The sequence below is a fragment of the Rhinatrema bivittatum genome, unplaced genomic scaffold (assembly GCF_901001135.1).
Source record: "Rhinatrema bivittatum unplaced genomic scaffold, aRhiBiv1.1, whole genome shotgun sequence".
Lineage (NCBI taxonomy): Eukaryota > Metazoa > Chordata > Amphibia > Gymnophiona > Rhinatrematidae > Rhinatrema > Rhinatrema bivittatum.
Genome location: NW_021821252.1, coordinates 34392 through 58763, shown reverse-complemented (window position 1 = coordinate 58763; position 24372 = coordinate 34392).

Sequence of the window (24372 nt, the reverse complement as noted above, 5' to 3'; positions counted from 1 at the left end):
CCCTGCTCTTTGCTTCTGGTTACAGTCGGCTTTCGGACAATCGCAATGTCAGCAAAACCCGTCCATGCTTTGTGAGTTGCAGGTGCACTTTACATACAGCAAAGACGTTAAAAAGCTGAGCTGCATCGCTGGGAGACATAAGAACTCTGACACATCAGAATGACGAATGCTGTTATTTTATTACCTTGTCCCCTCCCACCTCCTCATTATTTTTTGTATTGCACTACTAGGGTACATATATATATATATATATATATGTGTGTCTTCTATACATTTTATCTGTATGCTATCTGGTACAAGACAATAATTGAGCAATCACAGGAAGAAACTATCGCACCCCGATCTGCCAAAGCCAACTTGAAATCCAATATCAAGAAATGCTTACATTTCTCTTCAAGGACAGATGTAATATGCCTCTCTGTGCGTTCTAGAACTGGAGCGCAAGCCGTGGAATATTACTACACTTCACACAGACAATGCAACCTTCCCAAGTGTATTTTTTTAAATCTTTGTAGTGTTCATGTTGAGTTGTTTTGTTTTATATTAATATGTGGCCGTGTGAATGACTGAGACAGGTGTATAGTGTGAATGTGCGAGTGCACCAGTTGACAGTTCGATGTTGTGTTTTTTCGGGTTTTCAGAGATCATGGCAGTATTGTAGGCAGTGTAACCAGGGTAACTTGCTCTAACCTATGATAAACCCTCATGTCCCCTGACCTGGTGTGTCCAGGAATGATTCACTTTTACAGGGCTCTGAAAAAAAAAAAAAGTTTTTATGAAACTAAAAACCTCCATTGGAAAAATGAGGAAGCTGTAAATCACGTTTCCTATTGAATCCAAATGCCTGCCGAAGGAGAAGATCCATCCGCATCGAAAGATCCTGGGAGAATGTTCTTCAGCAGAGAACAAGCTCATTCTAGAATTTTTCTGAGATATGGCTTAGTTACTATAAGAGTGGGAATGCATAGATTTGAGACCCCCTGCTGTTGCCAGTGGCACTTTTACCTTGACCAAGTCACATTAGCTCCTCTGTAACTAGGCAGTTTATAACTATAAGGTGGGTTTGGCAAAATTCCCACCCACATTGATGTCCTGTGTGAGTAAAAGATGCTACTGAAATTCGGAGCTATGACTATTTTTACTGTGGCAAAAATGTGCATGGGAGTTGGTATTCAAAAGATTTAACTGGCTGGGTAAATAGACCTGTTTAAAAATGCATCCCCTTTAGCTGGCTAGAAATGTACGCCACACAGATTTAGCAGGCTAAAACGGGGGCTGGGTCACAGGCGTTCCTGGAGCTGGCTTTCAAAGTAACTCTGGCTGCACAAATCTCACTCACATCTGGAGTGCGGCTGAATATCGATGGAAAGATAAGCCGGTCAGCTTACCCGGTTATGGCGGGTACATAGCATAGTAGTGCCCTCCACCTTCGGAAGCAAGTTCAAAAAGGTTCCAGGTTCCTGTGCTCAGTGGGTTTTTGAATATCCATTCCAAATTCATTGGCTGTAGCACTTCTGCGTACAGGCTCAAGGCAGGCACATCCTAGACAGGCTTAAAGATGGGTTCCATGGGTTTCTTTTTAACCTCATGCTCATCCCATGTCTTCTCTGTTGCTGCCCACTTTAAACAGGAGAGCAGGTGATCCAGTGTAGCAGCGAGAGAAAAGGAGGGACTCTGGTATCTGCTGCTGGAACCAAAATTAATTCCTAGTGATTCCCGACTGGGGAGAGTACCACTTGCAGGAATACTTGGTACACATTATGCATGCACTGCCGAGCGCTGATGGAGACTGCATCCTCTCCCCCTCAGCTCTTGTGAAGGGCGGGAAGCTTTGTCCACTACAAGGATGGGTGAATTGTCAACTCAGCACTAACTTTCCAACTGTACCTTAAGTTACTTGAATGCACCAAGAAAGTCCTCGTTAAATCAGCTAAGCGTGGAGAAAAGTCACAAGACCAGCTAGGCTGAATTATTGCCCTCAAGGTAATAGTTCACACAGCAGTCAAAGTTTGATGGGATGACAGCACCAAAATGAATTTTCCTAGTTTTGAAGACCCCTTTGGGAAGCAGATATTGCCCGACACTAATATAAGGAGATACTGGGCCGTTGAGGGCAGTAGCAATTCCCAGGAGCAGTATTGCCCCTCTGCTGAGGATACAGCCATCAGTCACTCCCTCCGTTCGGGAGCAGTCTTTTGCCACTCGAAGTGTGTATGTCTGTCCATATTTGTTTTACACATGCATTGCTGAATATGTTTATATTCCAAAAAAAAAAGTGGTTTACAGACTTTCAACCAACAGACCTTTCTTTTCTCTCAGTACTTGAACATTTAGCTCATCTGCTCGGATTAAAAACAAACACAAAAAGTGGATGTCTTTTCTCCTCGGCATCACGTTTGTGAATTTTTTTTTTATGGGAGTGCGCATAAATAATAGGCTTGCACTAGTTGTAATATTTATTATTGCTGTTGGCAGCCAGAGGCATGCAAGAACCCAAGAACCAGCAGCCCTGGGTAAAGCAGCGGCTCCCTCGTGTTCTGCTCGTTGGTTACAGTTGCAGCCATTGTATGTAGCATCTCTTTATAGATTTCAGGAGACCTTCGCATGAGCTGACTCCTGGCCCTGGTTGGGTTAGCGTGACCCCATTCTGCATTACTGCCTGGAAAGTAATGCTGAACATGTTGAGCAATTTTCTGTTGTTATTATATTTAATAATTTTTTTCGTATGTGTTTTATGTTTTGTTTCTCTTATTGACTTTTTAAGTTGTATATCACCAATGAGAAAAATAAAAGTATTTGAAATTGGATTATTCAAAAAAAATTTTTTTGGGGGGGGGGGGGGGACAGGAGGAGGAATTGGTGAATGCCTCTCATGAGACATGGAGATTCATTGCTTGTTTGATTATCCACCCACCCACATAGGACAAAGAACATATGGTCAACATTAAGATACAATGATCAGTCATAAAATTTAATATCAAACAGTAAAATAAAATATAGCACCCAAATAAATAACAGAGAATGTTATAATCAGGAAAACATTTTAGGAGATGTGACAGTAACAGCAGTGTTACTGCTGAGAGGTTTCAAACCACCTTGCAGTGTAAAGGTGTCTCCACCAGTAGACATTACTAGGATCCTGTTCCCACCTGCGCTATACCCAGAATCACTTTTTCAAAGATTTGTGAGTTAATTGAGACACCAGCATGGACTACAGAAGCTCATGGAAACCTCCATCGATGTACAGCACTTAGTATTGTTAAGGGGTGCATTTGAACCCCTATGTATGACAATGTTGAGGTGTAATAAACAGGACTAGCAATCAAATCAGAAGTGTCATTGAAGCAGCATCCAAATATGTGCCAGTAGGGCATCTGCGCGTTCTGGAGGAAACATTGCCCTGGAAGTACATCAGTGTAACCATTGGTGTATTGACAGCTATCTGAGTCATTTCTCAAGGTGCACTGATGAGGTCCTGGTGAACCTTTTATGCTCTCTGGGCCACAGGTCCCACCAATAAGACCACCTATACCAGATGCTGGAGAACTGAGTCATCAGATCCTAAAACTGACCAGGGATGGAGATATACACCCTTTTCTTAGCGTTCAGTCAGATGAATCCAGAACAAGTGGGTTATGCATCTCTACCAGCAGATGGAGATGGAGTAAACTGACATCAGTATATACCCTTGCAGTGACAGCCTGCCAGTATTCTCCGTCTCCAGCAGATGGTGGACATGCATCTCCCTACTGGGGATTGCTTCGATTTAAAAAATAAAAGGAGAAATAAGGAAAATAAATTTGCCTCGCTCTCCTGTGGTGACACCAAAAGGTCCCTCCCCCAGTTGAGGTGATTTCTGTGGTCCCTCAAATGAGTGCCTTGGTCCGGTAGCTGGTTTTTCAGCCAGCGTGGACTTAGCTGTTAAGCAGCTGAAAGGCAAATACCCTCTCCCCCCCCGCAGCCGGAGACTGTTTCTGTACTCAGCTAGGGAAGGCTAAGGTTAGGTAAGTTTAAAAAAAAAAAAATACAGAGATAGAGAAGGAGAATATTTTGCTGTAGAGCTTCCTCTCTCCCCTGGTCTCCATGCTCAGTGCACCATGGGAGGTCGAGGCATGTGGGCAGCCTGGCGGGCTGAGCAGACTTTGTAGACTAGGCCCTGCTCTGAGGCTTTTTCGCTGCGCGCCGCATGGTAGGCCTCAACAACAATTTTGCGCACTTTCTTTAGGCTACCCTCTACAGGATTGTCAGTTCGGTGTGTGTATCTAGCTGTGTGTCCACTTTTTGGACGCATAGGCAGGCCTAGTAGTCTGTGCGTTCAAGTTAAGTGGTGCCTTAAGTGGCCATCTATTTACCTCTGCACTTGAGTTGAGTGTTGCTGTGCACTTAATTTTTTACGGTGCCTATCTTAGGAACGCCTAGGTCTTGGATACCTAGAATTTTTGGCTGCCTAAAAAAAACCCAACAAAAAACACATGCTTCCAGTCACCGTTCAGCATGCTGCCAGCCTAATGGCACCTGTATCTAAGATATCTAAGCGTCTTTCTCTTTGCACTGCTTGTCATATTCGGGCATCTCAACCAGAAGTGCCTACTGACTTGTCCTTGCGCTGGTTGGAGGCTGAGGGAGAATTATCTTCCTCTGATTTCACTAAGCCTAGTTCTTCCCAGCTGGAGGTAGGTCTGGAATGTAGGTGCGGTGCCTGATTTTGGAACTCCCCTAACTGGTTCTTCAGCAGGGAAAAGCAGCTCAGTGAGTCCACCTCAGGTACTTTCTGGTCTGGATATTTCTACATTTTCATGGGTAAAGTTTTTCCAGAGATTGCAATCCTTTCTTCAGGTGCAGTTCTCAGCCCTGTCTAATGCTCCCACAGGTGTAAACCTTGCCTGGACTGACTGGTAAGTGCTGGGATTAGAGTGGCAGCGGGACTATCCAATAAAGATCCGGATGGCAGGGATGATGATGCGGATCCTGACTCTTGAGGATGGTGAAATTCCTCCAGGATTAGAGCAGTATAGGACTAAGCTACAGTTCTTCCATAGAGATGAACTGCTGGCTCTGATTTCCCAGACCTTAATAATGCTGAGAGTACCTGAGGCAGATTCCATGTCTGAACCAAAGAAAAATCCCATTTTGGTTTCTCTTCGTAAAGCCTCTTGTTTCTTCCCTGTGATGGAGGGATCTTGAGTGGGGTGTCCCAGAGGCTAATTTCAAAGGTCAGGTTTTGGAAGGCCTGTACCCTCTGGATCCGGTGGTGAGAGAGTGTTTATGTTTTCCGAAGGTAGATGCACTTGTATTTGCAGTCTCCAAGCAGACGACTATCCCAGTGGAGGGAGGAGCAGCCTTGAAGGATGTACACGATAGGAGGATTGAACCATCCTTAAGCAGGCATTTGAAGCAGTGGCAATGACTTTGCAAATAGCTTCTTCTTGTTCCCTGATGGTTCGCTCTTGTTTACTTCTCTCTCAAGAGATTGATGACTCTGGGGTGAATTCCTGGGCAGCTATGGAACCAGAGACCACCTTCTTGGCTGCGATTTTATCTGCACCTTAGCCAGAGGGGTGGCTTCGGTAAAAGCGGCCAGGTGTCAATTATGGCTGAGAAATTGGTCGACTGATACGACCTCCAAATCTAACCTCATTAAACTGCCCTTTAAAGACTCCTTTATTACCAGAGGATATGAAGCAGTCACCATGCTCCTTTAGCATGAGAGGTTGTGCTAGAGGAACCAAGCGCTTTTGATCCTATAGAGGAGCGACCTTTCAGAAGACTCGGCCTTTTGGTAGATCTCAGTCCCAGCAGCTCAGAAGGGGTGCAGGCTCAGGCAATGGATCCTCCCGAGCCTCCCAATGAAGGTTTGCCGACCTACTCCCAGCAGCAGCAGAAGGGGGGGGGACGGGGGGACGGGGACGCTTCTCTCTCTTCTATCAGAGGTAGGTCGAGATCACATCAGATCAAGCGGGCCTGGAAGTGATACAGGAAGGATATGCGCTGGAGTTTCACAGTATTCCTCAGGACACATTCATGGTCTCTCCCTGCAGAGGAAGCCGGCAGTGGAGGATACACTGGCAAGGCTCCTCAGTCTGAGGGCTGTGATTCCGGGGCCCACGTCTCAAGAAAATATGGGGCAATATTCAATATATTTCGTTACCCAAGAAAGAGGGATCCTTTCGTTCCATTCTGGATCTCAAGGGTGTCAATCATCATCTGCGGGTGATGCATTTTCACGTGGAAATCTTGCGCTTGGTGATAATGGCCGTACAGTTGGGGTAATTTCTGACCTCTTTTGGACCTGTCAGAAGCGTATCTTCACATTCCCATTCAACTAGAGCATCAATGCTTTTTGCGGTCCGCACTTCTGGGACGCCTGGCCACCGCTCCCTGGACCTTTTCCAAGGTAATGGTGGTAGTTGCGGCAGAATTGAGAAAGGATGGGATCCTAGTACAGCCGGATGTGGATTGGCTGATTCAAGCCAAGTCGCTGGAGGAGAGCCGCCTCGTGACCTCACTGTTACAGGAGCTCAGCTACGTTATTAACCTGGTCAAGAGCAGTCTTCAGCCTGCTCAGTCACTGAAATACCTTGGGTTTCGGTTCGACAAGAAGCAAGGCAAGGTTTTCCCGCTGGACGCTCATATTCAGAAGTTGATGACACAGCTGCAGCTATTGACGAATATTCTAGGCCAGATTGTATGGGCTTACATGCAGGTAACTTGGTTTAATGGCGGCAACCCTGAAAGTGGTACCGTGGGCGAGAGTGCATATGTGTCCTCTGAAGCGCTCCCTGTTGTCTTGGTGGAACCCGCAGTCTCTGGACTATTTGATCCGGCTCCATCTCCTCATGGAGATCTTCTCCTGACTGCAGTGGTGGCTACAAACGGATCATCTAAGGAAGGGGATTTCCCTGGTGCCACCGAATGGCCAGTACTGATGATGGATGCGAGCCTCCATGGTTGGGGAGCTCATTATCAGGAGATGACAGCGCAAGGGCGCTAGGATGCAGAGGAGTCTCTCTGGAACATCAGTCATTGGAAGCCAGAGCAGTCCAGCTGGCATGTTTGCAGTTTGGCGACAGGCTGCAGGGTCGAGCGGTCTGGATAATGTCGGACAATGCAACGACTGTGGCTTACATAAATCAGCAGGGTGGAACCAAGAGCCAACAAGTGACGCAGGAGATAGATCAACTTATGGAATGAGCCGAACTACATCTCCAGATGATATCAGCCTCGCAAATAGCAGGAAAATACTAAGAGCAGACTTTCTCAGCCAGGAAAGTCTGGACCCAGGAGAATGGGCACTATCAAACGAGGTGTTTCAGCTGATTCTGGATCACTGGAGTCTCCTGTTTCTAGAGCCGATGGCAACTTTTCGCAATGAGAAAGTTCCGCGATTCTTCAGTCGCAGGAGAGATCCAAAGTCATTGGGGATTGATGCCTTGGTGCAGGAGTGGCTGAAAGACAAATTGCTGTATGCCTTTTGTCCATGGCCTATGTTGTATGTAGTCCAAAGGATCGAGCGCCACAGAGGGATGGTGCTCTTGGTTCCTCTGGATTGGCCCAGGAGACCAAGGTATGTGGATCTGCGGTGGCTCCTGGTGGAAAAGCCCCTTCAGCTTCTGGCGCACAGGGATCTGTTGTAGCAGGGTCCTATTCTTCATGAAGATCCAAATCTGCTTGTTTGCTGAAATATGGATACTCTGTGGTAGTGATTTCCACCTTCCTACGAGCTAGAAGGTTCTCCACTTCCTTGGCCTATATGTGCGGGTTTGGCGAGTGTTTGAGACCTGGTGTGAGGACTGAGGTACTCTTCCTTGTTTGGTCAAGATCCCACTCATTTTGAAATTTCTGCACGATGGCTTGAATAAAGGTTTGGCACTTAATTCCTTAAAGGTACAAGTAGTGGCTCTCACCTGTTTCAGAGGTCAGGTAAACGGCGGATCCTTGTCGGCTCATCCTGATGTGGCCTGTTTCCTGAAAGGAGTGAAACACCTTCATCCTTGCAGTTTCTGGTACCCTTATGGAATCTTAATTTGGTATTGGGTTTCTTAGTGGGCCCTAAGTTTAAACCGATGCAAAATCTGAACTTGTGGTTACTGACCTTGAAAACGGTGTTTCTTGAGGCAATTTGTTCTGTGCATAGGGTTTCTGAACTGCAGGCCTTGTCTTGCCTGGAGCCATTCCTCTGGGTGACTCCAGAGGTGGTGCAGCTGCCTACTGTTCCTTCTTTTCTACCGAAGGTAGTCATTGACTTTAAGAACATAAGAACATGCCATACTGGGTCAGACCAAGGGTCCATCAAGCCCAGCATCCTGTTTCCATAAGAACCTGGCAAGTACCCAAAAACTAAGTCTATTCCATGTTACCGTTACTTGAATCAGTTCATCTTCCTGCCCCTCTGGATAAAGAAAAAGATGTAGAGGAGTATTGTCTGTTGTGACCCTTGGATGTCAAGAGACATATCGTCTGGTATCTGGAGGTTACGAAGCCTTTACGGAAGTCGGATTGCCAGTTTGTCCCTCATGGCAGTACCAGGCAGGGAGAGCTGGCCTCGCAGGCTACCATAGCTAGCTGGATTAAGAAGTTGGTCACAGCTGCATGTGTTGATGCTGGGAAGCTGTTACCTACTCAGGTCAGGGCTCATTCCACTACAGCTCAAGCAGTGTCATGGGTGGAAGTGAAGTTGTTGTCTCCCATTGACATTTGCAAAGCTGCAACGTGGTCCTTTTTACACACTTTTTCCAAGTATTATTGTCTGGATGTGCAAGCCCGGGAGGACGCAGCCTTTGCATGTGCGTTTTTGACTAGACCGCAGGCAGCCTCCCGCCCTATTCAGGAGTAGCTTGGGTACATTCTACTTGTTCTGGATTCATCTGACGGGACACAAAGAAATGAGAAATTTCTACTTACCTGATAAAGGAAAATTGGTTCTTACCTGCTAATTTTCGTTCCTGTGGTTTATGCCTTCTACGTGAATCAGTCAGTTGAATTACCAGTTTTCCCGGAATGGTCTAGAGATTCGGCGGAGGGTAGAGATCTCCATCTTTTGGATGTGAGTCGCACTCTGTTACGTTATTTGAAAGTCACTAATTCCTTTCGGTGATTGGACCATCTGTTTGTGTTGTTTGGTGGAGCGAAGAAAGGAGAGAAAGCTTCCAAATCTACTTTGGCTCGTTGGTTGAAAGAGGATATTTACTCAGCCTATATTTGTAAGGGTCGAGCCATTCCAACGAGTCTGATAGTGCATCCGATTAGAATGCAGGCAGCCTCTTGGGCGGAGTGCCAGCTGGTGTCTTCCCAAGAGATCTGTGCTCCTCGCTTCATATTTTCACCAAGCACTACCGACTGGATGTTCGAACGCAAGAGGATACTACTTTTAGTGAAAGTGTGTTGAGAGTGGGTCTTTTGGGTTCCCGCCCAGTGTAGGATTGCTTTGTCTGGACTGATCTGGGTATGTTCAGGAAAGGAAAATTGGGTCACTTCTGTATGAGGCAGAAATTTGCACTGCCGGCCGGGTGCAGTAACCTACATATTGCTCATGCCCTCCACAGCCCAGCGGTCTTTCTGCAATGGGAAGAGTCTCCAACTTTTCACCGTGTTTTATCAGAGCTGAGAGAATTTCCCTAGTTGTTTGCTGTGGACTTTTACATGATGATTATGTTGGGGGTTCCACTAGATTGCAAGGGCTGAAGAAGTCAGAAGCTGGAGCAAAATGAGGCATGCAAGTGGCTCAGGACCCCAGAAAAAAGGAACAAACCCTGCAATTCAAATGATTCACTATCAGGCATTCATCTTTGCAAACAAGACCTTTTTATTGTAGGAACACCACATTTCAAATTACATTTCTTTCTTTCAGAAAAATGCTGAAATCCTTGCAGGGAGGACACTCTGCTTCTCAGCTGCCCTTATCCATGTAATTGCTCTGTTTTTGACTTTGTAAAAATCCTTCCCTCGGTGTTTTCCAGTCAATTTTGGTTGGAAATGGAGTTGTTTCTTTTGCCACCGGTGGGGTCTCCGGTCTACTTGAAGAGGTCTCAGTTGCCACTGGAGGGCTCTCTGATCTAAATGGGGAAGTCTCTAATGGGATATCCCACTCTTTGTCAATTTTCTCTTTTTTAGTTTAAAGTAAACGAATACTAAATACAAAAAAAAAAAGGAAAGATGTAATGAAGGAGAGGTGTATCCCTGAAAAGGCTTTCAGGAACTTTTGCATGCTTGCCCAGGAGTTTATTCAGCTGTAACTCTAGCTCACCGTAGATGGAAAAGTGCAGGTGGCAGATAAAGCACGCTGTGGATTGAATCCAAGAACCCGCAGCTACCCCTCGTGGTCAAGAAGCACATGCCCAGCTTGTGACAGAATCTGTCAATGCCAAATCAGCCCTGCAGATAGGACTATCATGGAAAATCATCTCCTCTACGATGATGGGATTAACAAACAAGATCAAGAATGAAGAACAAGTCTGCTGGCTGTAATAACAAGTGCAATAGCCTGCTGCTGGTATTATTGCTTTCATTATTACTTGAGATTCAGGGAGTAGGGTAGTGCTTTCAGCCCAGTCAGGGGGTTTAGGATAGCCACAATGAATAGACATGAGATTGATTTGTATGCTCTGCTTCTACTGTATGCAAATTACCTCATTCCTATTCATTGTGGACATCCTGAAAACCTGACTGCTGGCTAGGTGTCCCTGAGGAGAACCACTGTGCAAAGGGAGCCAGCAATCACTTTTCAGAGCTAACTGGCTGTAGCAAACATGCTGCATGCATGAAACGTGTGCAATATCCCCAGGATCCATGCTTGCAGGAAGCACAATGCCTCATCATGAAATGAAAGTGCTACCGTGTAGCACTAGCTCCTTTAAAAAAACAAACAAACATGCAGGTAACAAGAAAGCTTGTTTAGTTAGTCATATCGCTGCTGAATGGGTATAGGCAGGAATATCACCCGAGATGCTACTACATGCCCCAGCTCACCCAGGCTGATCCAGGCCTGGTTTACCCCCATTTGCATACAGGAATTTGAAGTTCTTACTTTCTTCTCCATTGATTTCCCTAAGAAAATAAAACTATGGGATCCATGCATGCAATGGGGCAAACCTAGGACTAGATCAGCCAGTTCGGTTGACCTGAGGTGAGGTTGCAGCCCTAACACAAGAGGGACAAATAATGGAGGAAAAGTATAAAATGCTTTTATAACCATCCCATCTTAAGGTTTAGATTCAAGGATATTAGCACTCAGCATTGGTCATACTTTCAGGCCGATACAGTACAGTGCACTCCAGCTGTTAACCCGCATTTGGATGTCTGTTTTCGACGCGCTAGCTTTACCCCTTATTCAGTAAGGGGTAATAAACAGCACGTCGAAAACGTGCGTCCAACCCCCCCCCCCCCCCCCCCGAAACTAATAGCGCCCGCAACATGCAAATGCATGTTGATGACCCTATTAGTTATTCCCGTGCGATTCAGAAAGCGAATGTGCAGCCAAGCCGCACATTTTACTTTCAGAAATTAGCGCCTACTCAAAGGTAGGCGTTAATTTCTCCGGGCACCAGGAAAGTGCACAGAAAAGCAGTAAAAACTGCTTTTTCTGTGCACCCCTCCGACTTACTATCATGACAGTATTAAGTCGGAGGTCCCAAAAGTTAAAAATAATTAAAAAAAAAAAATTTTTTTAAATTGGCCCGCGGGTTGAAAAACCGAACGCTCAATTTGCCAGTGTCCGGTTTCCGAACCCGTGGTTGTCAGCAGGTTTGAGAACCGACGCCGGCAAAATTGAGAGTCGCTTTCAAACTCGCTGACAGCTGCCGCTCCTGTCAAAAAAGAGGCGCTAGGGACGCCGCTAGTGTCCCTAGCGCCTTTTACCGCGGGCCCTAATTTGAATAAATTTTTTTCTGAATCGCGCACACAGGAGAGTGGCCTGGGTGCTCGCCCGCTCTCCCGCAATTTTTTACTGTATCAGCCTGATAGTGAGATCAGCCAGTGCTAGCCAGAAGAACTGCTCCTCTAACCCTAAAAACCACACACCCAAACTCCTAATAGGAGAATGGCTAACGAATGAAGGCCATCCTTGTCAAGGTATGTGCAAAATAACCCTATTTGCAGACTCTGCCCCAGAGAGCCATGTGCAGCAGGGTAGAGAATGAAAGCAGCTTCTTGAAAACAAAAAAGGGTTCTGGGTTGCTTTAAGCATGAAAAATTAGAAAGAGGCAAAAAGGTGTCTACTTACCCAAATATGAGCCCTGCTACAGAATCCCAGCACGAATAGCAGGAATAAGGTCACCATTAGAATAGCCAGAAAGATCAGCCATGCCCGGTTCTGCCTCAGAAAGAAATACAATTCCATGGTAAAGTTCATTAGCTTGGTATCTACTTCTTTGGTGACTGTTAAGGGGGTCTTGGTAACCTGGATGGCTGCTTCCAACCAGTCCTTTTCCCCTGCCCTCTCCTCTGGCTGGTTGTCTGCAGACTCCTCTCCTTGATGTCTCTTCCTTCCTCTCATCCGTCAGGTCTTCTCCAGGCCAGGTAAAGTATCTGACAATTAATTGCAAGAAAGGCTGCCATTAGTAATAACTTGGATGATATGGCATCACTTACCCAACTCGATTTAAAACCCCCAAAAGCAAATATGTAGCCCCTCTAGGGTGGATAGCCCAGGCAGCAAAGTTTGGGCCCGAGGACTTTATAACAGCTTTTCAAAGGGCAAGGGATAACAAGTACGTAATGTTATTATACCATACAGATTTGTATAAATTGAGGGCAACGTGAGAGATTAAACCAACATAAAGGAAAATTGGTTTTTTACCTGCTAATTTTTGTTCCTGTAATACCCAGAGATTCAGCCAAGACAACTGGGTTTTGCATCCCTACCAGCAGATGGAGGCAGAGAACAAAAACTTTTGAAGCACTGCTACATAACAGAGTGCCACCTGCAGTCCCTCAGATTGGACCTGTCCCCTATCACAAGGTGAACTGAAAACCCAGGGTTGGAACCCCCTGTGAACTGGAAAGTAAAATACCTTGAGCCAAAAAAACCGTTTGCTAACCACTTAACTCAGAACCAAAAATACAACTTTTGAATTGTGTGAAAAATTATCTGATAACAGCGTCTAAAATTCACCAGGAATTCAGTCTTTCGGGTAGCAATAGATCGGGGGCAGGGCTCTGGGACTGATCAGTGGTATTACAGGAATAAAAATTAGCAGGTACGAACCAATTTTTCTTTCCTGAACATACTCAGATCAGTCCCAGACAAGTGGGATGTACCCAAGCACTCCTAGACCAGAGAGCACCTGAAAAATCTGCTCTTAACACACTCACCAAAAGTTGCATCCTCCTGCGCTTGAACATCCAAATGGTAATGTTTGGTGAAAGTAATGTAGCGAGGACCACACCGCGGCCCTACAAATCTCCGGGAGACACCAACTGACACTCCGCCCAAGAGGCTGCCTGAACTCTAGTCAAATGTGCCTTGAGGCCCATCAGGTTTTTGTGACCCTTACAAATATAGGCTGAGCAAATGGTCTCCTTCAGCCATCTAGAGGCTTTCTCTCCTTTCTTCACTCTACCGAACACAAAAAGATTATCTGACCATCAAACGCTATAGTGACCTTCAAATAGTGCAACAGAGTTCGACGCACATCCAGAAGATGAAGATCTCTTTCTTGTGGAGACTCTCTAGACCAGTGGTTCTCAACCTTTTTCCCATCGTGACACACCTGACAGGACCAACGTTCACATGTGTGACACACTGCTCATTACAATGTACGGCAGAAATAAAAAATAAAGGTCCAGTATTATTTTTATTGTTAAGAATGACACAAGGAAAAGATACATATTGTATCTGAACCCATCCTTATAAAACAACCCAGAAATATAAAATCAGTAGCAGTAAAAACCATACTAACAAAAGAACAGATTATTTCAAAACAGTGGATGAATGGAATATCCAATAATTAAAAACTTATATAAAAATTTCTAGATACCAATAAAATATTTTAAAATAGCAGACACAAAGACTCAGTAAGAAAATAATAAGGATACAAAAAATGTTTTGCTCTGCATACCTGGGAACGTGTGGATATCCAGGTGCCCTGAGATTGTTTTGAATTAGCAAGAGGAGGGATGGTTTGCTTGGAACTTTCTCCTCTCTCTCTCTCTCACACTGGCTCACAATCGCTCACATATACACATTGCTTTTTCTTCTCTCACTTATATAGGCTCTTAATTACACATTTACACTCATGCTGTCATCTTTCAGGCTTACACACACACAGGCTTTCAATCACACACATACATGCTGTCCTTTTCTCTCACACAAGACTCTCACTCCATATGCTTACAAACATGCTCTCTCTCTTCTCTCATTACACCAGGCTCTCAATCACATACTCACATGCTCCCTCACCTAAACCAGCTCTCAATCACACACATATTCTCTTTCACATGTACAGGCTCTAATCATTCACATACATGCTAGTTCAGCTCACACACACACACAGCGGATCTCAACACACATGCTTGCTCATTCACTCACTCTCCCCTCCCCCGAACTAGCGGCAGCAGCAGCCTCCTCCATTTCTAACCCTAAAGGCAGCAGCAACCTACTTCATTTTCAGCCCTCGCGGAGCAAGGAGTCCCATCGGCTGCGGGGGTTGACGACATTCTTCGTTTTTCTCTGAGCTGCGCTGCTCATTCCTCAGACCGTGCCTCTCTTTTCTTCGGGCCGATGCTGCCCACACTAGCATGGTCTCTTCTTCCCGCGCACGCACCCACTGCTTACCACTTCCTCTTCCGGGCCGCGGGGCGGGAAGAAGAGAGCATACCGGTTTCGCTGACTCCTGCTCTCCTGCCGCGTTCCACCCGGGCTTTCAAGCGTTTTTTAAGCCCGGGTGGAGGACTATCTTGCTCGGGTAGGGGGAGCAGCTGGGTCAGTAGGGGACCAGGAAGTGTGGAGGACACACCTGCGTGTGCTTGGCGACCACACCGGTGTGTCGCGACACACCAGTTGAGAACCACTGCTCTAGACCATTCCGGAAAAGCCAGAAGCTTCAACTGTCTGATTCACATGAAAAGAAGACACCACTTTTGGCAAAAAGGAGGGAACCGTATATAACAATCACCTGAGATCTGCAATATGCAAAAATGGATCCCGACACGAAAGCGTCTGAAGCTTGGAAATCCGCCTGGCTGAACATATAGTAACCAGGAAAACTGTCTTCAACGTCAATTCCTTCAAGGAGGCACATTTTAAAGGCTCAAAGGGTGCGCCACAGAGAACCCGCAAAACTAAGCTGAGGTTCCAATCCGGACACACCTCCGAACCAGAGGCTGCAAATGCTTAACCCCCTTCAGGAAATGTACTACATCGGGATGAGAGAACAAGACCTTCCTCGGAATTTGCCCCCAAGACAAACCCAAGGCTGAAACCTGAATGTGAAGCGAACTATAGGCTAGGCCCTTGGACAAGACCTGTTGCAGAAAGGACAAAATGTGAGAGACTCCCACCGACAGCGGGTCCAGCCTCTGTTGAAGACACCTGAACGCAAACACTTTCCAAACCCTAACATACGCCATAGACGTAGAAGGCCTCCTAGCCTGGAGCATAGGGGAGATTACTGGTTTTGAATATCCCTTCAGGCGCAAACGTCGCCATTCAAAAGCCAAGCCGCAAGATAAAAGCGATCCTCCCGATCAGAAATTCTGGTCGCCGCATCTCAAAAAAGATATAATTGCGATGGAGAAGGTACAGAGAAGGGCTACCAAAATGATAAGGGGAATGGAACAGCTCCCCTATGAGGAAAGACTAAAGAGGTTAGGACTTTTCAGCTTGGAGAAGAGATGGCTGAGGGGGGATATGATGGAGATGTTTAAAATTATGAGAGGTCTAGAACGGGTAGATGTGAATCGGTTATTTACTCTTTCAGATAATAGAAAGACTAGGGGCACTCCATGAAGTTAGCATGGGGCACATTTAAAACTAATCAGAGAAAGTTCTTTTTTACTCAACGCACAATTAAACTCTGGAATTTGTTGCCAGAGGATGTGGTTAGTGCAGTTAGTATAGCTGTGTTTAAAAAAGGATTGGATATGTTCTTGGAGGAGAAGTACATTACCTGCTATTAAGTTCACTTAGAGAATAGCCACTGCCATTAGCAATGGTAACATGGAATAGACTTAGTTTTTGGGTACTTGCCAGGTTCTTATGGCCTGGATTGGCCACTGTTGGAAACAGGATGCTGGGCTTGATGGACCCTTGGTCTGACCCAGTATGGCATTTTCTTATGTTCTTATATAATTGCAGCAAACCTGGCAGGTGAGCCAACCGAAGAGGCCTGTCAATCACCAGATACACCAAATCCCCGAGCCATGGACATCATGGCCACTCCAACGCCACCGTCCCTGGGTGCGAGTCTATATGCCGCAAAACTCAACCAACGAGTGTCCAGGGAGGAAATACATACAGAAGAATCCTGGTTGGTCACGGACACACCAGAGTATCTATCCCTACCAAACTGGACTCCCTTCTGCAACTGAAGAATCTTGTCGTCTTTGCATTGTCCCGCATTGTCATGAGGTCCAACTGAGGAACACCCCATCTGGCACAAATGTGATTGCAGGCTTCCGGGGACAGTTCTCACTCTCCAGGATATAGCTGTTGCCTGCTGAGGAAATTCGCCTGCACGTTGTCCACTGCTGCAAAGTGTGAGGCCACAATTCCCTCAAGAAGACACTCCACCCACACAAACAATAGCTGAGTCTCCCGAGCCACAGCATAACTCTTCATCCCTCCTTGGTGGTTGATGTATACCACCGTTGTCGCATTGTCCGAAAACACTCGACCCATCCATCCCTGGACCAAAGGCAGGAACAACTCCAGGGCTCTGCGCACCACCCTTGTCTCCAGGTAATTGATCGACCAGGACATCTCTGATACTGACCAAAGACCCTGGGCTGAATGACACAGGTATACTGCCCCCCAGTCCTTGAGGCTGGCATCTGTGGTCACCAATCACCCAGTCCAGGGCATCCAGGTCCACTCCCTTTTCCAGGTTGTTCCTCAATAGCCACTAAGAAAGACTGGACCTGGATTCTCCTCTAAGAGGTAACAGCAGATGATACTCCTACGACAACAGATTCCACTTGGACAAAAGCGCCTTTTGCAATGGACTCATGTGAGAAAAACCCCACCGAACCAAATCCAACATTGAGGCCATGGAGCCTGGTACCTGTAAGTAATCCCAGACCTTTGGCACTGGCAGATGCAAGAGCAATGTCACCTGTGCTTGCAACTTCGCCAGCCTGTCCACAATCAGAAAAACTCTGCCTTTCTGGGTATCAAAGCGGGCTCCTAGATACTCCAATGACTGCGACAGAACCAGGTGACTCTTTGCCGCATTGCTCACCCAACCTAGAGAACTGAGGGTGTTCATCACTCGTTGCACGGACCAACAGTACTCCTCTGTCTTTGCCTGAATAAGCCAATTATCTAGATATGGATGTACCAGGACCCCTTCTCATCTCAAGGCTGCTGCCACTACTTCCATCACCTTTGTGAAGGTTTGGCAAGCCGTAGCCAACCCGAAGGGAAGGGCCCAAAACTGGAACTACTGTCCCAGCACCATAAACCGCAGAAACTTCTGATGGTCCTTTCGAATGGGAATATGGAGGTAAGTTTTTGTCAGATCCAAGGACGCTAGGAACTTGGATCTGACCAAAACTTTGCGGACCGCAGCTATCACTGTATGCAAAGTCTCCATCTGGAAACGTGGTACCCGCAAGGCAAAGTTTACCTTTTGCAAATCCAAAATGGGACAGAAGGTGCCCTCCTTTTTGGGCACCACAAAATAATGTAGTACCTCCCCCGTCCTTGCTCATTCAGCAGAACCGAAATTATGGCTTCTAAGCTTAGCAACCTTTGCAGAGTCCCCCTCACCTGTGTCCTGTTTGCTGCGAGACGAGCAGTGGGACTCCAGAAAGGCTTCCCTGACTGGGCTTCCCTGACCGGTCTGAGGTGATCTCAGCTCACTCTTCGTAAAAATGGACAATCTGCCCCTACCGCTTCCACCAAAGAGTGGATGAGCCTGGCTTCACTGTAAGGCTTTACCCTCTCTGGTGCCCTGACTGGAACCGCCTCTGGAGGATCTGCCGGTCCCCTGAAAGGGCTGCTGATGTCCAAACAACTACTTCAGCCCCGAGGTTGAGGCCCCTCTTCCGGAATGAACCTCCTTGAATCCCGAAAATGGAACCGAGGTGGAAAGACATTCTTAGTGCTCTTTTTATTCACCGGCAGTCTGTTCTCTTTGGATTCCCCTAGGGACTTCATCAGCTGATCCAGCTCCTCCCCGAATAGCAATTTCCCCTTAAAAGGAAGATTACACAGCTGAGCCTTGGACCACATGTCTGCCGACCAATTGCGCAACCACAGAAGCCTGAGCGCAGCCACCGCCGAGATCATGCTCCTGGCGGACATTCGCAGACATCATACAACGCATAAGCCACATAGGCCCCTCCAGCTGGGCCAACTAGACGGGACTGAGGGTCCTGGTAAATGTGTGCTCTGGAGCCTTCTGAATCCAGCACAAGCAAGCCCACTGCATCTTGCTTGCACACACTGCAGCTCGGAGACTTAAGGCCGACACCTCAAACATGTGCTTCAATTGAATCTCCATCATGCGGTCCTGAACATCCTTGAGAGCAGCTGAACCCGCAACCAGGATTGTGGTCTTCTTAGTCACTGCCGAGACCACTACATCCACCTTAGGCATCTTTAGGTGATCCAAATGCTCCTCCATTCAAGAATAAAGCTTCGCCATGGCCCTAACAACCTTCAAGCTTGCTTCCAGGGAATCCCACTCCTGGCTGATCAGCTTCCGGATCTTCTTAGGCAATGGAAAGGCACTAGGAGGACCCCACAGTCCATCCAGGACCGGATTCACACCATCATTATCCAACTCTTCCTGCTTAACCCCCAATTACTCCAACACCTGAGGAATGAGAGGGCGCAGCTCCTCCGTCTTAAATAGATGGACCACCCGAGGGTCATCTCCTTCAGACACAGGACCCTCATTGAGATCTGGATCATCCTTATTTAAATCAGGATCAGGATTTTGACCCCCATCTGGTTCCATGTCCGGGTCTGCTCTCTGTAGTGACGCAGGATCCTGCATCTCATCCAAGTCATCTAGGTCCCTGGGGTTTTCCCCCAGCTCGACGCAACCCCAGGCGCTTAAGCAACTCCCCAGACCTGCCCGCCAATGCCATCCTTAGTAGGGATGTGAATCGTTTTTTGACGATTTAAAATATCGTCCGATATATTTTAAATCGTCAAAATAACAATTCCCCCGATTTATCGTCAAAAAATCGTAAATCAGGGGGAGGGGGAGGGGAAGGGGGAGGGCGGGAAAACCGGCACACTAAAACAACCCTAAAACCCACCCCGACCCTTTAAAATAAATCCCCCACCCTCCCGAACCCCCCCAAAATGCCTTAAATTACCTGGGGTCCAGAGGAAGGGTCCCGGTGTGATCTTTTACTCTCGGACCTCCGGTGCGTTGTAGAAATGGCGCCGGCGCTACCTTTGCCTTGTCATATGACAGGTCAAAGGTAGCGCCGGAGCCATTTTGTTTTTTGTCCCCCGACGTCAGGAGCGTAGGAGATCGCTCCCGGACCCCCGCTGGACCCCCAGGGACTTTTGGCCAGCTTGGGGGGGCCTCCTGACCCCAACAAGACTTGCCAAAAGTCCAGCGGGGGTCCGGGAGCGATCTCCTACGCTCCTGCCGTCGGGGGACAAAAAAACAAAATGGCGCCGGCGCTACCTTTGCCCTGTCATATGACAGGTCAAAGGTAGCGCCGGCGCCATTTCTACAACACACCGGAGGTCCGAGAGTAAAAGATCACACCGGGACCCTTCCTCTGGACCCTAGGTAATTTAAGGCATTTTGGGGGGGTTCGGGAGGGTGGGGGATTTATTTTAAAGGGTCAGGGTGGGTTTTAGGGATGTTTTAGTGTGCTGGTTTTCGATTTACACGATATTTAAAAAACCCAAACTGCGACGATCCGATTCCCTCCCCCTCCCAGCCGAAATCGATCGTTAAGACGATCGATCACACGATTCACATCTCTAATCCTTAGTCTTTTGGGTGAGACTGGCCGATGTCCCCTGCATCTCTTCTCTCCTGCACCCTTCCTAGCCAGGAACACTCTGTGTAACAGCAGGCCAAATTCCGGAGAAAACTCCTCCGGATCGTCGATCCTCTGTGCAAGGAGGCTGTCCGAGTCTGCACCCTCCTCCTGGCCATCCTTAGCAGCCTCCACCGCAGGAGAGAGTGGAGGAGGGGAATCTCTGGAGTTCCAGCCAGATGTAACACCCTGGCCGCAATTCTCTGCAGGCACGGCTGAAAGTGAGGTGTCCGTCCCCCCCCATACCAAAGCCGAAGCTCTCGAGCCATGGGAGACCCTTCTGGCCTTTGCACCCCCTGTGGAGGATCCATCCGCCCCCTTAACTGAAACAGCAGTTGGCAGGAGGGGACTTATAAGCCTAAGAAGAAGCCAGTCCCCTTGTTATCAAGGGCTCCGGCACTGCAGGCTACTGCATCAGGTGTATAACCCCCTGGTTGCCTGGCTCGACCCGAGGGATGGCTCACAAAGGAACCTAACACCTCGGACAGCTGATCAGATTTCTTATTCCAAAGCTAACTCTCAGTCAGAACTGCAGTTTTGCACCTCTACCAACTGCTGGAGACAGAAATACTAAGTGCCTCAACGTTTTTGTTCTCTGCCTCCATCTGCTGGCAGGGATGCAAAACCCACTTTTCTGGACTAATCTAGGATATGTTCAGGAAATATGGGATGAGGGGATTTGAACTTGCATCCTAGTTCTCCTGACTGTAGTTCAGTGAAAACATCAGATGGTTCACTGGAGTTGTTTAAGGCTGGAAAGTTTCTGTTGGGTTTGGTTTCTGTCCACAGTTCTGTACATAAAGGCGAGCATGCTGGTGGCACATGTTCTGTGAAATTATGGAGCACGATTTGGTTCCTTTGAGATAAATACAGAACTTACTGCAACACTCCTTCTGCCGGAAACCTTAACTGTAGTGGAAGGTCACAGAATTCGGGCTCCTCATTTAAGTTCTTCTAATGAAGTGCTTACTTTCAAAGAGAAAAGCCATGTGTGTCTCTAATAAGGTCTGATGTACTATAGGCTTTTCCCCATTTTGTGTCTATAGGAATAATGCTTAGCACACAGGGCCAGAATCATTTTATCTAATAATGGAGAACAGAAGCACATGTTAGGAAGGGACAGAAAACATGTGTGATTATTGAGACCACAGAAGAGTTAGGTTTTACATATTTTTTATAGGGTTCCGATAGGTGCTAATAAAGCATGATTAAATTTATTTTATTTATTTATTTATTTGTGTTTTTCTATACCGGCATTCACGGAAGTTCGTATCATGTCAGTTTACATAAAACAAGGGGTGAGCAATACATTATAACGTACATAGCTAAAACGTAAGAGTATACATTACAAAAGTATAGCATGTGCATAGAAGAAAAAGTTACAATAAAATAGGGGTTATTCTAACTGGGATTAGAGTTAGAGGAGAGATAAAAAGTTTAACAAGAAGTAAAACATTGTAGTGATTGGTTGGTATTGTCATACCTATGTATTGTCATACATAGGCGAACTGTTTTATGTTAGCTGCGGATTAGATGGCTTAGGGAGTCCATTTTGATTTCTACAGAAATACATGCCCCAAGATTTCTGTTATGCATGCTTGGCAGCATGAGGACTTTCACAAATCTTTTTGCATATATTCTGCAGCATCTCAGTGCTGAATCTACACATCCTGCCTTCTTTTTGCAAACTCTCATGAGCAGTTCTGCTTTTCCGTTTTTATTTTTAAAGTGTGTGCACCTTTGGCGCCCTCTAATGTTGAAAAGAATAATTTGCAAAACTTGGCATAGTAGAAGTTTTTATATGAATTATGGGATCAACAATAAAGTATCTATGTTTACAGAGGGAAGTTAACATCCATTTATTGATGATTGCCTTCAGTGCAAAAAAAGGTGTGTTATAAAACAAAGCACTCTCTGTATACAGTCTGCCTTCTCTGACACTGCTGCAGACATCCTGGCCCTACACTGCACAGAAAAATGTTATTTATTCTTGGCACAACTGAACTTGCACTCACAGCCTCCAACACATCTCTTTTTGTCTGAGACCAACACTGATTTTTATTGGCAGAAGGTAAACAGGAACATTTCCAAACAAAGGGTATGATTTACGAAGCTAAAGTGCTTCTTCCATTATTGGGGGGGGGGGGATCTTAGTGCAGGGGTGGCCATGTCTGGACCTCAAGAACCACAAACAAACCAGGATTTCCGAATATCCACAATGAATATGCTGGAGAGAGATCTGTCTGCACTGCTTCCATTTTATGCAAATCAATCTCAGGCATATTCATTGTGGATATCCTGAAAACCAGACCTGTCGGTGGCTCTTGAGGACTGAAGTTGGCCACCTTTGGCTTAGTGAATCAGGCCCTAAGGCTAAGAAGCTCATGACCAGACCCACAAAGGGGACAGCCCAAATATCTCCATGCTGACACATGACAGCCCCTTATGTAGCTCTATGACATCTGTATACATTTGTACGAGGCACCTGCGCAGGGCCGCACTACACACATATCTGTATGTGCTTACAGTGATATAGATCCATAGAGCTTTCTATACATAGATGCACAGATCCATCATATCTAAGAACGGTGCGAACACATATGGCTATAGATCTACAACAGGCTGCATCCAATGACCCAAACACTAACTGACTGTATATGCTGCTGTTGTTACTGTATAGAACTGCATACACTGATGGGCTTTAGAATTAAAGTGGATATTCACCTTTCCTTTCGGAGACCACAATTTCAACTTGCTGGGTCTGGTCTGCTTCCGTCTCACTGTTGGTGGAGAGTTGCACCTCATAAGTGCCAGAGTCGTTTTGGTGGACAGGATTAATGACCAAAGAGCAGTTGCCATCGGGTATATGTGACACGTACATCTGAGCTCTGCTGTTGTAGTCGTTGGGCTGGGGCACTGGTTCCACCATGGTGTCTATAATCCTCAGAATGGGAAGGTGGGATGCATTCAGTTTACTCACTCTCCACTCTACCCGCAACTCTCTGGGTGCAAAGGGCATGTTTGTCTCAAAATGGCAGGGGATGAGAAGCCGGGTGCCATTCCACACCTCCATTTTTTTCTCCAGTATGGTGAGATTTCTGACTTGTAAAGCTGTAAAGGAGGACATATTTTATTGATTCTGATCATGCTGATTCTCCTGAGACCTCACCTATGAGGCAGATAAATATGCAGACCTAAGATGTTTACCCTGTCCTCCCAAGCTGGTTTCATTGCTAAGGCTACCTTTCCCCTTCCCCCAGAAACTCACCTTCTTTGTAAGTGTCAGTGCCATTATCCTTAAATATCTATTATTTGCTCTGTTCCTATTACAACTGAAAGACAGGATTGTACACATCTGGTATTCACTAGGTCCACAACATTGTAATGGACCTTCACATCTGTCAGAGTATAACAAATCTCATCAAACATTGTTTGTGCTACCTTTACATTGACTAGAACTAAAATCAGCCACAGCTTTTGTCAGCAGAGTGATTCAGTAGGACTGCAGAATTCCCTAAGTTCATTTATTATATAGTCTATACAGCATGAAGAGGAACCAGTGAGTCACATTTCTATAAGTCACTAACTTTTTAACTGTTGGGTTAAAAAAAGGTATTTTTGGCAGGTTATTTTTTTTCATTTTTACTCCTTCAAAAATCCAGGTCATTGCTTCATACAAACTATATAGAATTCTATCTTGTCACGGTATCATAGTAAGCTCTTTTCTAATTGTCTTAGCAAGGCTGGAAAACTTCCAGTTGTCAGGTCACCTAGGCACCTTCAATTTGGGGCCTGGACCCAAGATGGAGATAGGAAGGTTGCAGCGGCTGCTGCCAAGGGGAATTTGGGAGAGTGGTGGTGGTGACTGCTGATGGCAGGGTCCAGGAGAACTTGGCAATTGCCAGCAAGCAGGAGAGACTGAAGGGAGTGAAAGAAAGCTGAAGAGATTGGGGAGAAAACGAGGGTGCCTGGAGGGAGGGAAAGGAAATGAGGTTGGGAAGAAAACTTTTTAAGGTTTCATAAGTTGGTTAAAGGCTTTTATTCCTAGACCATACTGGATGTGATCAGTAGCATAGATATGTCTCATTGGGTATGGAAATCGTAGAATATGATGGCTGTTAATATGTTAACTGGACATGTAACCTGTGGTTGAGGATGTGAAGTAAATGTTTTTATTCTTATTTTTATAATTTGCATGTGTTT